Below are 16644 nucleotides of genomic sequence, written 5' to 3'. Positions count from 1 at the left end.
TTATAATTTACTCAGCTAGCCTCCCACCCTTTCTGCTAATCCCACACTCCACCCCTGTCAGCTTGCTTTTGCTTTTTGAGATCCACTAGCCCAGCCTTTTCTGGAACTCACTATGTAGCTGAGGAGTATCTGGTCCTGGAATTCCTTACTCTGTTGCTTCTACTTCCAGAGCATGGTCACCACCATGATGGACCTGGTGCTTCGTGCATGCTAGGACAGCACTCACCCATCTCCCAGGCCTTCAAAAAATCTTTTATTTTTTTCCCCTTACCTTTACTTTACCTGTAGGGTGTTTCAGCTTGTATGTCTGTGTACCACATGCGTGCACCACCACTTGAAATCATTGGGGTGGGGGGCAGATCCCCCTGGAACTGGAGTCATAAAGCAGTGTGAGCCACCGTGTGAGTGCTGGAAATCAAACCCAGGTCCTTTGGAAGAGCAGTAGGTGCTCTTAGCTCCAGAGCCATGTCTCCAGCCCTGCTCTTGGGTTTTTGACACAAGCCAAATTCGTCTCATATATGGGTCTCAGAAGCTCTGGCCAAGTTTGTGACTAAAGTTGATAACTCAACTTTAACTCACTTACGCAAAAATACAAGCCCATCTGAGGCTTTTGAAACTATGAACTCGGCTCAACTTCTGGCCAGGCCCGATCTGGGTAAAAACAGTGCTCTGGACTGTGTTCTTCAATGCTCCCTCTTTAGTCAGCCTCTAGCAGTGTTTGGGCCTGGGGAACTCTGTAAAGCAGTGGTTCTCGACCTTCCCAACATTGCAACCCTTTAATTCAATCTCTCATGTTGGGGTGACCTCCAACCATAGAATTAGTTTCGTTGCTACTTCCTAACTGTAATTTTGCCCCTGTTAGGAATCATAATGCAAGGATCTGTGTCTGCTAATGACCTTAGGCGACCCCTGTGAAAGGGTCATTCAACACCCCAAAAGGGGTCACAACCCACAGGTTGAGAACTGCTGCCTTGGGGCAAGATGGGGCCCAGCAAGCTCTGGCTACAAACTGAAATCAGGTGCTAGGCTCTTAGGAAATCTGGATCTGTACTCTATTGGATGCCGATAATCATTTTAGTTGAGAATGCCATTTGCTGATTGACTTATGGTTGTGGCTCAGTTGGTTAGCTATGGACACACACTTGGCATTTCGAGGCTCTTTGGATGGGGAGGAGGAGGCTTAGCGGCACCTTCAGTGACCTGTCAGTGAGACCAGCCTCCCCTCAGTGCAATGATTTCTGGGGCAGCTGTGTCTGAGCACCCTTGCTGGTCCGTGGCTATGCTGTCCCAGCCTTGTCTGGATGGCTTCCTCTATGCTTCCTGAGCTGTGCTGTGGGAAGGCAGACCTTCCTGCTATGTTGATCTCTTGGTGCTAGTGGTACCTGGATGCCTGGAAATGGGAGTGGGGTTCCTGGAGTTTCCAGTGCCAGGGTGAAGCTAGGCAGGTCTTGGAGGCAAGGCTGCTGGTACAGGAGGTTGGCAACCTCAGGGAATGCACCTCTGGGTGCTCTGGGGTGCTCATCTGTGCTCTGGAGGGGTAAGGACAAGTTCCCTCACAGATGAGCTATCTGTAATTCTGACTCTTGCATTGTTGGTTGTTGATTCTGTGACATGAGCAAGCCACCCAATAGTCCAGACTTCTCTTTCCATCAAAATCAGTAGCTTGGGAATCAGCAGGAATCAGAGTGTGAGGACCCAGCCACCAAGTGCTCACTGGGTTCTCCCAGTGTGCAGGGCCTTTCCTGTGTACTGCAAGTGGGAGTCTCATTTAAGATAGGACAATGGGGGTAGGCATGGTTGTCCTTGCCTTTAATCCTGGGACCCAGGAGGGAGAGAGGCAGGCAGATCTTGGTGACTTTGAGGCCAGTGAGTTCCATAACAGCCAGGGCTATCTGGAAAGACCTGGTCTAAAGAGAGGTGTGTGTGGGGTCTGGTATAAAGTTGATAGAACGCCAGAACTGCATAAGACAGATGTGGTGGCACACACTTACAGTCCTTGCACTTAGGAGGTGAACTGAAGGCAAGGGGGATCAGGAGTTCAAGGTCACTCTTGGTCATCCCTGGTCATCCTCGGCTACATATCAAGTTCAAGGTGATCCTGGGCTTTAAAAACAAAGTTAGGAAACTGACTCATATCGTCAGACACTCAGACACTCACTGGCATAAACTATTGCCATAAAAAAACCCGTAGTGGGTAGGGGAGATGGCTCAGCAGTTGAGAGTGTGGGTTGCTCTGCCAGAGACTTGGGTTTGATTCCCACACGATGGCTAGCACTCCTCTGTAACTCCAGTAGTTCCAGGGGATCTGATGCCCTCTTCTGGCTTCCTGGGTCCCAGGGATTCACATGGTGAACAGACATCCATGCAGGCAAAGCAGTCACCCACTTAAAAATAAAAATAAATAAAGTCTAAAAGTGCTGTCAGGGAAGGGTGGCTGCTAGACACAACAACGTGGGATCCATCTCTGGGACCCACATGCTGGAGGGAGGAAACCAACTCGCTCAGGTTGTCCTCTGGTCTCCACAGTGTGTCCCGTGATATTTCTGTGCATGCACATGAATTCTTGTGTAGTTCCAGGTTACTCAAATAACCAGACAGTAAAACTTCACAGCAATTGAATATCGCTTGAAGGAAAACTCAGAAAAATACAAGAGAAGAAAGTAAAGAGACACTTAGTGTGACTCTTCACGGATAATCTTCATATGTGTGCGCGCACACACACAGACACACACACACAGACACACACACACACAGACACACACACACACACACACACACACACACACACACACACACACACACACACACACCGTGTTTTTGAAACAGGGTCTCTTCATGTAGTCTTGGCCATCCTGGAATTCACTATGTAGACCAGGCTGGTCTTGAACTCACAGAAATCTACCTACCTCTGCCTCCCGAGTGCTGGGATTAAAGGTGTGTACCACCATTACCTGCCTTCTTTTTTTTTTTTTCTCTTTTTTCTTTTTTTCGGAGCTGGGGACCGAACCCAGGGCCTTGTGCTTGCTAGGCAAGTGCTCTACCGCTGAGCTAAATCCCCAAACCCCTGTCTTCTTTTTCATTTTAGATTTCTCTTAATATTTTGAAGCAGGCACTGCCATATTTTCCTTTCACTTTTGAGGAAGGGTCCTGGATAGCCCAGGTTGGCCTATAATATCATACGTACCCAATGATAACCTTCAGTTCTTGATTCTCTGCCTTTCTCTCTTAAGTACCGTGGATACAGATAGGCGTGATGCCAGGAATACTTCATGCATGCTAGGCAAGCACTCTACCAACTGAGTCACACCCACAGTCCCCTCCGTTTACTTTATGGATCTGAATGGAATTTTAATTGGAATGGCATCAGTATGTAGCTAGATTCTCATAGCATGTCTCAAACTCAGAGGCTGGTGGTGACCATTTCCATCCCTGGATACATTTTGTAATTACTTTGTGTAGCCACAGGCATCCCTTCTCACCATTTATTTAGATTGTTTCTATTTTTGGCTGGCAGGACACTTTTCAGTTCCCTGTTGTTCTGAGCTGTGCTGTGTAGGGTGCTTGCCCAGCATGCAAGGGGCCTGAGTTTGATTCCAAGCCCAGCATAAAATGGGCTTAGTGGACCTTGCCTGACTGCAGAGGTGAGCTGTCTGGAAGGGCCTGGAGCAGCTGGAGCAGGACACACCCAGGGCCCAGTGGGACCCAGGGGTACTGAAAGAAGGCTGCTGTGTGTGGTGGAGCAGGGAGTGGAGATGTAGGTAGTGTGATAGGTAGGCCACAGGTACCTGGCTGGCTCTATGACAAACATCCCTGCACTTCTGTGACAACAGGGAAGGAGGAGAGGCTATGTGGGACTTGACTCTTCATGATGGTTGCAGATGCCAGGCTGCCGCTCTAGGCTCCTCTCCCTGCCTCCCAGGCAGACCACCCTCACCCATCGTGAAACTTGGAGCAGTGGGGAAGGGGCTGGGTTGAAGGGAATGGAGGGGATGGAGGAGGTTTCATCTTGGGCCACAGGGTGCTGTTAACACCTCTTAGTTCCAGCCCCTGAAGCCCATCTGCTCCTTTCATGATATTGATGCAGGGGACACTTGGGTGAACCTCCAGAGGTCCCCCTGTTGCCAGCCCTTGGCCCCAGCTCCTTCTGGAGTCTGGCCTGCTGTGATACAGGACAGGACCTTCCAGGTGTCCACATTCTGTCCCTTTCATCTAGGATTCATGACTTCAGTCAGCAAAAGTCAAGAAGGCCCCTAGGCGTTTATGCCTGACACGTGGTCCTCCCAAGATTCCCTGCTCCTTGGTAGGTGCTCAGTCGATGTTTGGTGAGTGAGTAGCTGGGCACAATGTGAGTGGAGCCCTGGTAAGGTTCCTTTCCTGGGAGAGACCCTAGCTAATCTCAGCCTGGCCGCTCCAGTAGACAGCTCAGGTGCTTTTGAAGTGGACCAGCAGGTCTCGTGTCTGACCAGATGCTGCTAAGGCACACTGTGTGGCTTCCAGAACAACACATTTCCTCTCTCACATGGACCAGGAGGTGACTGTGACTCCCGGCCCCAGTTTTGTCTGAAGAGCTCCCTGAGCAGGAGAGGGAGGTGGGATGTCCGAGTCCCTCTGCTGACAAAATCTGCATCTAGTTTTCAGGCGTTAGGACAGGGTGGGAGGCAGCAGATGCTGTCTTCACAGACAGTGGACATTATACAGGGGAGGTGCTGGCAGGCTGATCTCTGCACTCATCCAGTCTGATGTGACAGTAGTATTCCATCAGGGACAGTGTGAGAAACATGAATCAAAAGAGAATTTCATCCTACAGCCTGCCGTCCATCTCTGAGGAAGGCCGGGGTAAGATCTGAAGCAGAGGCCATGGAGGAGCTCTCCTCACTGGCTTGCTTTGGTGGTGGCCAGGGCCCTGGTGTCCTTCTTCCCACTTGTGTCTTTTCCTCTGTCTCTTCTTACTACTCCTACTGAGGCCCCACTGACTGTGGGGAGGCGCCAGGGTACCTGCAGTCACTGAACAAGACATCACTGAGGAGTAGAGTCCCCTGGGAAAGGCCTGTAGGCCCCTGGGGTGCAAACCGTGACTCTGCCCCTAACCTGCATTCCTGGCTTCTGTTGGGGCAGAGAAAAGTTGTTCCATCACTCCCTAGGCTTTTACTTTGTAACCCAGGCTGGCCTAGAACTCCCGATGCAGCCCAGGCTAGCTTGGAACTCACAGCATTCCTCTCGCTTCAGTCTCTGGTGTGCTGGGATTAGATCCCAGCTCCCCGTGACAGGATTCAGCAGGATCTCAGACACCCACCCTCCTGTACCAGTCACCAGAGAGCCTGCTATCTCCAGGGTGGAGGACATCACCAGGCCTCCCAGCTTCTGAGTCAGCAATGGCCACAGGCATCCAGCTGCCTGTTCCGGACCGATGTCACCAGCAGTCCTGGTCAGGCTTTGCAGATGCTGGGCCGCAGCTCCAAACTCATCTTCCGGTGCCTTTATCCCACCTCTCCCCTGGGCAGACATGGAATACTCTTTCTGCCTCTGTACAGCCAAGTTAGGGGACATGTCTAGGGTTGTAAGAGAGACAGGAATCATTCTTCAGGTACGGTGACACTGGGAGAACCTGGCTATGGAGCCCAACTGTTGAGTGTCAATGTGTCACCCTGGTGTCACGCAGATCTAAGTTCAAAGGTTACTGTCACCATTGTATTAGACAAATGACTACCCAAGGGGACTCCGGTTAGGGAATGGAGCTGTTACTGTCTGTGTGGAAGAGGAATACAAGGCTCAGAGAGGCTACAGACAATGTCCAGAGTCACAGGCAGCGGCCGAGAATATGAGCCCCTCACACCCCGGCCTAATCCTGCCTCTCCGAGTTAGTTCCCCTGCCTTCCGAGGTTTCTGTGGGCGTTTCCTTTCCTTTATTCCCCATCTCAGCTCATCGTCTGCACCGTGGGCCCGGTTACCGCCCTGACGCGGTGTCGCCTGCAGCAGTGGAAACCTGCTGGCTCGGCTGGCTGTCTAGTTGAAGTACATCTCATCAGTCAGCGTGTGACATCGCCTCGCCCCTCATCTTAGCTCAGCCTTCCACTCTGATCAGCAGCCCAGGATCTCAGTGTGAAGATTGTGTCCTGGAGCAACTGGGAACGGGGTGGTGGCATAAATTGCTTCGGAGAGAGAAGGCAAATGCCACAAAGGAAAGGATGGACAAGGAGCAAGGAACTGAAAATTCTGAGGGGATCAGAGGGCCCAGGGCTACCAGTTGAGCATGTGTGTGGGTGGAGTAATAAACTGGATAAGCGCATAATCGGCCTTTCTTTCTTTCTTTCTTTCTTTCTTTCTTTCTTTCTTTCTTTCTTTCTTTCTTTCTTTTTTTTTTTAGGCAAGGTCTCATTATGTAGCCCTGGCTAGCCTGGAACTCACTATGTAGACCAGGCTGTCCCTGAACTCACAAAGATACTTGCTTCTGCCTCCACCACACCAGCTTGAGAGCCTGGCACTTTATCCCGCACCAGAAAGAGCTGAGGAAAGAAGAATCAAGAGACCAAATCGATCCGTTCAAAATCATTTCCTTATGTCTACACGGTGGTTCAGTGGATAAAGGCAGCTAAGTCTGAACCAGGGTTCAGTCCGTGGATCACCGTGGTGGAAGGACGGGACTCTGGGAACTCTAACCTCCAGTGCAGGCATACACACAACAAAGAATGTAATTTAAATCTTTCGTTCTAAGGCGGGAGCATGCAGTACAAGCAAGAAGTGGAAACTGAGCAGACAACTAGGACAGGATCCACAGAAGCAGCATCTGGAACCCTCCGTAGTGCAGCTGGGAATGCTACCAGAGAGTTCCAGGCCCTCATCCCTCCTTAAAGCACTGTGCCTGGAGCTGTGCTGCAGGGTATGGACTAGAACTCCAGCCCAGACAGACAATAATGATCTCTCTTGGCAAACAGCTGCAGAGCCAAATCCTGAGATTTCCACGGTGAAAATGGGCTAAAATGAGCTACGGCTTGCCCCCAGTTTCAGCTTACCTCCAAATGATTTTAGGGTTACCTCTTCAGAGATGGGCTGACACAGCAAAAGTCCAAGACTGTCTGACTTGGGCGGAGACCAAGCATCTCAGGCTACCTAAGACAGAGTTAATCCAGTCAGGCCAGTCAATCACCTGTCCCAGTGCCCACTCCTGAGGAAGGCGGGCTAAGAGATGGGCGGCATAACTATCCCTTTAATGAGGTACTGTACATTCCCAGAATCCCTGCCTTCTCTTGCAGCCCCTACCAGGGCCAGGAAGTTCAGCTGGGTCTGTTCTTTCTGAGTCCTGATTCAGAAAGGTGTAAGGTTCCCCTTTCCTGTCTTTTTCTTTAGATGCCACCAGAACTCAGGTGTGTAATCTCTAGTACTTGGGCTCCCTCCTTCTTTCTTTAAATTCCACCCTCCCCGCCCCACGGATAGCTGCTTGTCTGCCCCCAAACAACCTCCATTCTGGCTTAACTCAAGCAACATGGATTTTTTTCTCTCCTCTCTCTTTTCCGCCTCCTCCAGGCAGCAGCTGAGATTTCCACCGTGCCTGCTCTGGGCTGTTTCTTTTTAAATTGTTCCTTTTGAATAAACTTTGGTTTATTCAATTTTTTCCTGCTTTTTAATTCTTTAATTAGGAGAGAAAACACACCCATTCCTGCATGCCTAGATGATATTACCCAGGGAGAGAGAAGAGAGGAGATACTGATCCATCAACTCTGGTTCATGAAGTTATTTTTTAAAATTGCTTCATTGATTCATTGATCTTGGGTCTCATTGTGTTGTCCAGGAAAGCCATGATCCTGGGCACAAACCATCCTTCTGTCTCGGCCTCCCAGGTAACCAGGGCCACAAGTAGGTGTTACAAAACTTTATAAGTTTTGGCAAACTAAGGCAGAGAGAATTATTTCCTTATTGTGTTGATTGGAAGCAGCCTGCGTTGCCAGGTTTGGTGGCACACACCTTGAATCCCAGGAGACAGAAGCTGGCAGATCTCTGTGAGGGTGAGATCAGCCTGGTCTACTGAGTGAGTTCTGGATCAGCCAGGACTACACAGAAAAACCTTGTCTCAAAAAGGCAAGCAAGCCACCTAGTAACCTTGGCAGTTATCTCTTTGTCCCGATTTCCCAGAATGCTTTGCTTGAGAAAGATGAGGAATAAATGAGGCCACTTTGATGTTAGCTTGCTTGGGCCCCAGCGCAGGGGATAAGTGTAAAAAAAAAAAAAACAACTCTGTAGTTTTTTAAACCCTCTCAGTGGTGCAAGATGGCGGTGGACTTGTTGCAGCAAGTCCTAGGAAGGAGGCGAGTCTTCTGAGCTTTTTGGACAGTTTCCAGGCTACATCCTTCTCATGCAGGGGCCCCACATTATCATCGAGAAGCTTCCTGAAGCTCTCAGGCCAGCCTTTCATTCAGCAATCAGAATTAGGTGTGTGGAGGGGTGGGAGGGAGTGGAGGCCGGGTGGGGAGTGTGGAGTGGGGGGAGTTGCTCTTGGCACAGCCAATAGCCACGCCCTTGGTTTTAGCTACAGAGAGCCCAGAGGGTTGAGCTGAACCTCGAACTTCTTACAATGCCCCCTCCCCTGCCCTCTAAGAAGAGGCCAATGAGACTTAAGCAGAAGGCCTGGGGTGTGGTGGAGGTGGTGGCAGTGGCTGGCAAGCTTCCCGCAGAAGCTGACTCAGCAGGAAGGCTCTGGGTGGGAGTGGGGGCTGTGTGTTGGGGAAATTATCTTGTTTCTTACCTTCCACTGCCTGGCATGTGGATGTGATATCTGGAGCTTGGAAATCAGGAGGTGACTTGAAGGATGGGAACTTCGGGTTAATGATGACAGGGAGAGAAGGGACCAGATACACTGATGACAGCCATGCTCCTGCCTCAACCCCCCACCAGGACTTTTGAGACTTATTTTTTTAAAAAAATTTGTGTGTGTTCATTGTGCTTGTCTGTGCCTGTGGTGGTGGGAAAAGGGGTGCCTCTTCCTCTGAGGTGGTCAGATGGTCATGGGCCTCCCCACATCAGTGCTAGGGACAGAGCTCAGCTTTTTAGGAGCTGCGGCATCCTTTTTTTATGACGGAGCCCCTTCCTGCTCCAGCCACTTTGCTTTTGGCTGTCTAGTTTGCAGGTGGTGCAGTTTTCACCGGACATCACTGTTTAGGGAGCAGCTGACATGCTGCACCTCGTCTCTAGTCATAAATAAAGAGGAGTCTGACACAGGTGGGGGTCCCTCAGGTGCTGCATTTTCTGTTTGCTGATTGAATAAGCGATCACGCCAACCGGTGGTTTGTTTGTTTTTTTATATTTTTAATTTACATTTCAAATGTTATTTCCTTTCCCGGTTTCCTGCCCATAAGTCCCCTATCCCATCCCTCTCTCCTTCTTTTATAATGGTGTTCCCCCTCCCCAACCACCCCCCTTCCCAACTCCCGGTCATGACATTTCCCTACACTGGGGAATCCAGCCTTGGCAGGACCAAGGGCTTCTCCTCCCATTGGTGCCCAACAAGGCCATCCTCTGCATCTGTTACATATGCAGCTGGAGCCGTGAGTCAGTCCATGTGTAGTGGTTTAGTCCCTGGGAGTGCTGGTTGATTCAATATTGTCTGGGTTTGGTGGCTGTACGTGTATGGGCTGGATCCCCAGGTGGGGCAGGCTCTGAACGGCCATTCCTTCAGTCTCTGGGTCAAACTTTGTCTCCATTTCCCCTCCTATGAATATTTTTGTTCCCCCACCTCTTTGAGAAGGACTATTGCTCTGTAATACAGATTGAGATCAGGGATGGTGATTCCATCAGAAGGCCTATGAATTTCATGGAGTCATCATTTTTGATAGCTGAGTAGTACTCCATTGTGTAGATGTACCACATTTTCTGTATCCATTCCTCTATTGAAGGGCATCTGGGTTCTTTCTAGTTTCTGGCTATTATAAATATGACTCCTATGAACATAGTGGAGCACATGTCTTTGTTGTATGTTGGAGCATCATTTGGGTGTATGCCCAGGAGAGGTATAGCTGGGTCCCCCTCTTTCTTTGTTTCTTTCCAAGAGGCAGGGCCCGGTGCAGACCAGATTGCCCTTCTGGCTCTGCTTCCCAAATGCTGGAACTACAGGAGTTTGCTACAATGCTGCCTCCTCTTTCCATCCCTCCCTCCTTGCCTCTCCCTCCCTCCTCTTTTCCTTCTCTTCCCCCTCTCTATTTTCAGGGGGCTAAGTAAAGGCAAGATCTTGCTGTACATAGCCCAGGCTGGCCTCAAACTTTCTGCCCAGGTCCTGAGATCACAGGCTAGGCCACCTAGTGGGTGTCATTTTTCACAGCTTACTTTAATAAGAATTCAACCTCCCCTCTAGTCCACCACCCACCAGAGGTAGTGAAAAAGAAAGGTTATTAGGACATGGGGTAAGTGACCCTGTTTAGAAACAGTTCTTTGGGGCGATTCCAATCTTTGTTTTTCTGAGTCTAGTCCACTAGCGAACCCCAAACACGAATCAGCAGCTGCAGCCCAGTCCACTCAGCAGACAGCACATATGACTCAGCAGACACCACATATGACTCAGCAAGAGCAGTTCAATCCAGAAGAAAGCACAAGGCTCGCCAATGGCCCGAGTCCGTGGAAGCAACAAGAAGCCGCAGGACCTCACCAGAAGATCTTTGTTAATCTCCATGAAGTCACCACAAGTGAAGCTCAGCAATGCAATGTAAGACGAACCAATACATGTGCGTCGTCAGTGAAGACTAGCGAGGCAGGGCCAGGCAAACCAGCGCTCCAGCTCCCACTGTCTGTGGGCTCACAACTACATTCTTTCTAAACATCACGTGTCCTTCTGCGTGTCCGCCCCAGAAAACATAATGATAACCTAACTGACTCTCCAAAGAAACCAGACGTTTCCACCTTGGCCACCTGAGGGGCTGAGATTTAGACTCTCATTCTCAGCCACAGCATCCAGTCCAGGGCGGGCTTGGTAGTGGTGGTGGTATTTTGGATGTCATCTGACACCCCATGACTGCCAGGAAAAAAAGGCTGATCAGGCCTGACACCTTTAAAGGGAGGTATTAGCTGGTGTTGGCTGTCAGTGGCCTTTTCTTGGCCTGTGATTTCAGTTTGCATGGCTGCTTCCTCACTCCCCGCCTCACCCACAGCATCTTTTCTCGCCCCCTTTAGTTGCTATTTGCACTGTAGACATAGCACCCAGGGCTTCTCTCAGGCTGGACATCTCAAATATTTCCGATTCTCTTTCCTGCCTACTCGGCCCCTATAGGCTTCCAGCTCACCCCTTAGGGAGGCCTGCTGGGAAGCACGAGTGGCTGGTGCGGATTCAAATCTCTTTTCCTGCAGATGGCCAACCTGTGATCATAAGGGGACTGTATTTTAGGAACGTTGGCAGAGGCTGGGGTAACAGACAGGGAAGCCTCTAAGTCCTGTTCACACAACTGTTTGCTACATTTATTTATTTTTGTTTTGTAGTTCTGGAGAAGGAACTGAGGGCCACACACAGAGGAGGCCTGTGCCCTACCATTGGGCTGCTCTCCCAGCTCTAGGCAGCTGGATTTTACCAAGCCTGAAGCCCACCCTATGGTTCTCTTCCCTTACATCTCTTTTCCTTGCCTCATTTGGCCCTTCACTGGCTCAACCTGCCCGGCCCTGTGTCTCGGACCTCACAGGGCTGGAAGCCTCTCACTGTTCAGCGGCTGTGTTTGCGGTTTTCCCTGTTCTTCAGTGTATGAAGATCAGGGGTGAAGGTTTGGGCTGAGGACCAAGGACCTGCCATCCGTTCAACAACACTGCTTCAACCATTAAGGGCCTCATACTAGAACCGCCTTCAGTAACTAAGCATTGGTGGCTCATGCCTGCAACCCCAGCACTCAGAAGGTAGAGGTAGGAAGATTGGAAATCCAGTTACCTGGTATTCTTTTGGGCTTCTTCCTAGTGGCACAGTACAGCCAGGTATGTGTGTGGCTCCCACGGGCCCCTCATCTTTGGCTGTGAATCAAATTTGAGGCCAACCTGGGCTACATGAGGCCCCATCTCAGAAAAACCTTAGAAGAAATCTCTCTTTCAGTGGTAGAGGGCGTGGGCCAGGGAGGAACCAGGGAAGTGGAGCTTGACTGAGTCAGACATGGGTGTTCAGTGAAAATTCTGGAATTTTTATCTCTTTTTAAAAATACAGAAATATTATAAGAAATATTATAAGAATCCCAGGTGTGGGGACACGGGGCTGCCTCAGACTGTCCACAGCAGCTGATTATGGTTTGCCCCATGCTCTAGCAGAGGTGTGGTTTTGCCAGTGCAGATGTTTTCTGTGATTGTGTGACTTTGGGATTCTGGGAACTTTTCAGAAATTATATAAATTCTGGGGCCCCAAGAGGCAGGGTTAGTGGTTTGTGGTCGTTCAGAGGAGTTAGCTGTGGTTTTGTTAGTAGTTGTGAGAGAACTGGTTTAGCAAGAGCCAACTTAACAAACGTCATGACAGGCTGCAGACTGGCAGTTTGGGAGACTAGGCCTAAGTTTCTGTTTCCTAGAATTGGGAAAGTCTAAAACAAGTCAATTCTAGGAAAACAAAACAAAAACAAAACAAAACAACCAAACCAAACCAAAACAAAACAAAACAAAAAAAAGAACAACAACAAAACCCCCCCCAAAACAAAACAAAACAACCCCCAAACAACAAAATAAACCAGTTCTTTCAGGCATCTAGTCAGGAGCTGTTGGAGTCAGGAGCAGTTGGGCAGCTAGTCAGGATGGTGGACTTGCTCCACCATCTAGCCTGAACCAAGTATAGTTAACCAGCAAAAGTCCCTAAAATCTCCTAGAGTTTTAACCGATCACTAGGGCACCTATACCCGCTGGAGACAGAAACAACCATCAAGGGAAAGAAAGAAAAGAGTCACCCATTCCTACCCTAATAGGCTTTAAATTGATCCTGCAATCCACATCCCTGTCTTCCAACCTGATGTATGGTGGACCCCTGCATGCTGGACCTGCACAGTAAACACTCTTCGCTGTTGCAAAATGTTGGAGTCTGGGGTATCACTCTATGGCGAATCACAAGCCCTTACAGTTGTGCTCAAAGAAGAAACAAGAAGAAAGAAATTAGACTCTCCCTCTCCCTCTCTCCCTCTCCTTCTCCCTCTTCCCCTCCCCTCCCCCCTCCTGTCCCCCTCCTCTTCCCTCCTCTATCTTCCCTTCTCTTCTCTGAAACATGGTAGGTAAAGGGTGGGAAAAAGAAGAATTCACAAAGTAGCAAAGACTGGCTATAACCTCCTGCCACGGAGGTTGAGGCCTCCAGCAAAGGGGGCAGTGGAGTGTGGCTGTCCTCCTGTCTTGTCCTGAGCTTCAGATGTGGTTATGGGCCTGGGGAAGATTTTGGGATGTCCTTGGGTCTTGGGCCTCCCTTGGTCTGTGGGGCACAGGGTGGGATAGAAAGCATAGTTGGTTCTAAGGAGAGAGGTGGAGCCCCTGGCTGCTGTGCCTCTGGGAAATTCAGGCCTCACTGCACCTAAGGGGTGGAAGAATAATGACCCCCAGTAGGAAGCGGCAGCTGGACTGCTTTACAGATTTGTCAGCTCTTGGCTCAGTGTGCTCTGACTTTCATGCTTAAGTCCCACTCTGTCCGGGACAGACAGGAGATGGGTGAGTGCTGCTTAGGGTGCCAGGCTTCTCAGTCAGTCTGGGAGCTGCTCTGACAGTTGTATTTGTTTGTTTGTTTATTTATTTATTTATTTAGCTTTATTTTCATTTCATGAGTGTGAATTTGCCTGGTTGTGTGTGCCCCAGGTGTGTGTGTGTGTGTGTGTGTGTGTGTGTGTGTGTGTGTATGCGCGCGCGCGCGCGCGCGCAATACATACCAAAGCCAGAAGAGGGTGTCAGACTTTCTGGAGCTGGGGTTAGAGATGCTTGTGAACTGTGGCCATGTGGGCATTGGGAACCAAACCCCTGTCATCTACAAAAGCAACAGATGCTCTTAACTGCTAAGCCATCTGTTCGGCCCATTTGTTTTAGAAATGGTCTCTCGTAGACCAGGCTGACCCTGAACCCTCAATCCTCCTGTCTCTGCTGCCTGTGTGTGTGCCACCACGCCCAGCTCCCTAAACATTTGCAAACTGTTCATCAAGACTCTGTGATCAGCCATCCATGGTGCTGCTGTAGGAAGCCATAGTTCTCAGGCATGGTGAAGGTGCTGATAAGTCCTGCATGGTGATGCCCATTTGAGTCAGGCTTGCCCTGGACACCTGTCAGGGAGGGCCAGGTTCCCAGGAATGTAGTTTGGGAACACTGTTCTGCTTTTATCCTATTCTGAGCCTGGACATTCTTCTGGGACCGGGCCAGGCTTGTGGCAGGAGGTGATTTATGAGCTGATGAGAGGAATCATTAATTTACAGGGCAGACATGCTGGCAATCTAATTGACAGCAGTAATTTGCCCAGGGCGGTCTTCCCTGGCTGGGAATTGGATCCAGAGGCCAAGAGGGCTCTGGAGGTGACTGGGGGCACGGAAGGAGGAGAGAAGAGGGGACCTTGACAAGCAAAACACAGAAAGATTACTATGTAGGCGGCCTGGCTGGTGTTTCTGCTTTAAGCCTTAATAGAGCCACTGGTGATTTTCACAGCACTGAGCACTGAGGAGGGGATGGCTTGTGGGGAGATAATCATTTGTCTTACCACTCAGGTGGCTCAAACCCAAGTCAGGAGATCCCAGGGCCCTTGTACACTGCCTCTCAAGCCCTGGCTGACCCTCTTCCCTCCTCTCAAGCCAGGGAACTAAGCCCAGCCCTTTGTTGTTGCTGTTTGGTTGCTTCATGGTAACTGAAGGAAGTGTAGACAGGTGGGCCACTTTATACTCGCAAGCTTTTGGGGATCAATCCAGGCCGTTAGACACCCTCACCTCCTCCTCTGTCTTCTGTTTTGTTTTGAGACGGCTTTCTTTGTGTAGCCCCGGCTGACCCAGAACTAGCTTTCTAGGCTATGCTGGCCTCAAAGTCACAGAGATTTATACCTCTCTTTCCTTCCTGAATGCTGGGATTATAGACATGTGGCTCTCACCTCTTTACTGAAGTATTTGAAGTCTCTTCGGCATGGGCAGTAAGTGGTGGGTGCTGTCCTGGCTGCTCTTGGAAGGCTGACACTTGAGGGTGGTTTGCTCCCTTTAGCTCAGGGATTCCAGTCTAGCCTGAGCAACATAGGAAGCCCAGGTCTCTAAGCACTGCCCTCCCCCCCAAGTCCAAGCCAAACTCTGCTCTTCCAGCTATGCAGTGAACTCCAGTTGCTCTGCACTGTAGCTGAGCTCATAACTGTGACTTTGGTCCACTGACTAAGTTCCTTTCCCCTTTAGTGTCTGGGACCCATGACCCTCTGTTCTCCTAGGAAACAGGCTGGTTTGTGATTGTGACAGGGCCCAGGTCTAGGGTGGCCTTGAACTCTTGATAGCCTCCCTGCAGTTTCCCATGTGACTGAGGCCATGCTGTGACTCTTTCTGGACCTGGCTTATTTCACTTAATGCAGTGTCTCCTGGGTCCATCCTCCCTGCCCCCATGTGACAGGAGCTCACCCTTTGCATCAGCCTCCCTCCCTAGAGCAGTTGCCCTGGCTCTGCTGGCTCAGATTTCTTGCTGTGAAGGACAGAGTTGTGCCAGGCCCCCTACCTCCAAACTTGGGACAATGACAGAATCCTAGGCAGGTCTCAGAAATTCTAGCTCATCCCTGACTTTCTTTGGGGATTGTCCTCTGAGCCTGGCTCCGCAGTATTGGGCTGGGGATGCTGGGCTTTGAGAACCCTGTTCTGAATCTTCACTACACAGCAGGGGTGCTGCGGTCAATGTCATATATTAGAACCAAACCCCAAAATCCAGTTAACCGATACTGAGTCAAATGGGAGCTGAAGAGTCTCCAGAGGCCAGGCATGGGGTTACATCCTTGACCCCATCAGAGGTGGATGGTCTTTAGTTTGAGGCCAGGCTAGGCTACATGATATCCTTCCTTAAAAAACAAACTGGGTTGGGATACAGCTCAGTTGGTCGATTGTTTACCTAGAACTCATGGAGTTCTGGGTTCAATGGCTAGGCTTGCATAGATGGGTGTGGTTTAACATAGCAGGTTCTAGGCCGTCCTGGGCTGCATAGTGAGACCCTGTTTAAAAGACAAACCTGGGCTGGAGAGATGGCTCAGTGGTTAAGGGCACTGACTGCTCTTCCTAAGGACCTGAGTTCAATTCCCAGCAACCACATGGTGGCTCACAACCATCTGTAATGGGATCCGATGTCCTCTTCTGGTGTGTGTCTGGAGACAGCTACAGTGTACTCACATACATAAAAATAAATAAATCTTAAAAAGACCCACAATGCTAGTTAGGGGCTGGAGAGATTGATCAGAGGTATAGTGCACTGGCTGCTCTTGCAGAAGACCTGGGTTCGGTTCCTAGAATCCACATGGCGGCTCACAAGCACCTGTAACTCCAGTTCTAGGGGATCTGTTGTCCTCCATGCACACCTGTGTGTTATGGGACACAGACAGGCGCACAGAAATATCCACGAATAAAAATAAAATGTAAAAACTTGCTTTAATTACATTTACTGGTGTGCAAGCATGTCTGTCCGTAGATGTGTGTACATATGTGGAGGTCAGAGGCCAACTTGCAGAGGTTGGTTTTCGCCTTCCGCTGT

The sequence above is a fragment of the Rattus norvegicus genome, chromosome 1 (assembly GCF_036323735.1).
Source record: "Rattus norvegicus strain BN/NHsdMcwi chromosome 1, GRCr8, whole genome shotgun sequence".
In the NCBI taxonomy this organism is placed as follows: domain Eukaryota; kingdom Metazoa; phylum Chordata; class Mammalia; order Rodentia; family Muridae; genus Rattus; species Rattus norvegicus.
This window is presented reverse-complemented; position numbering follows the sequence as displayed.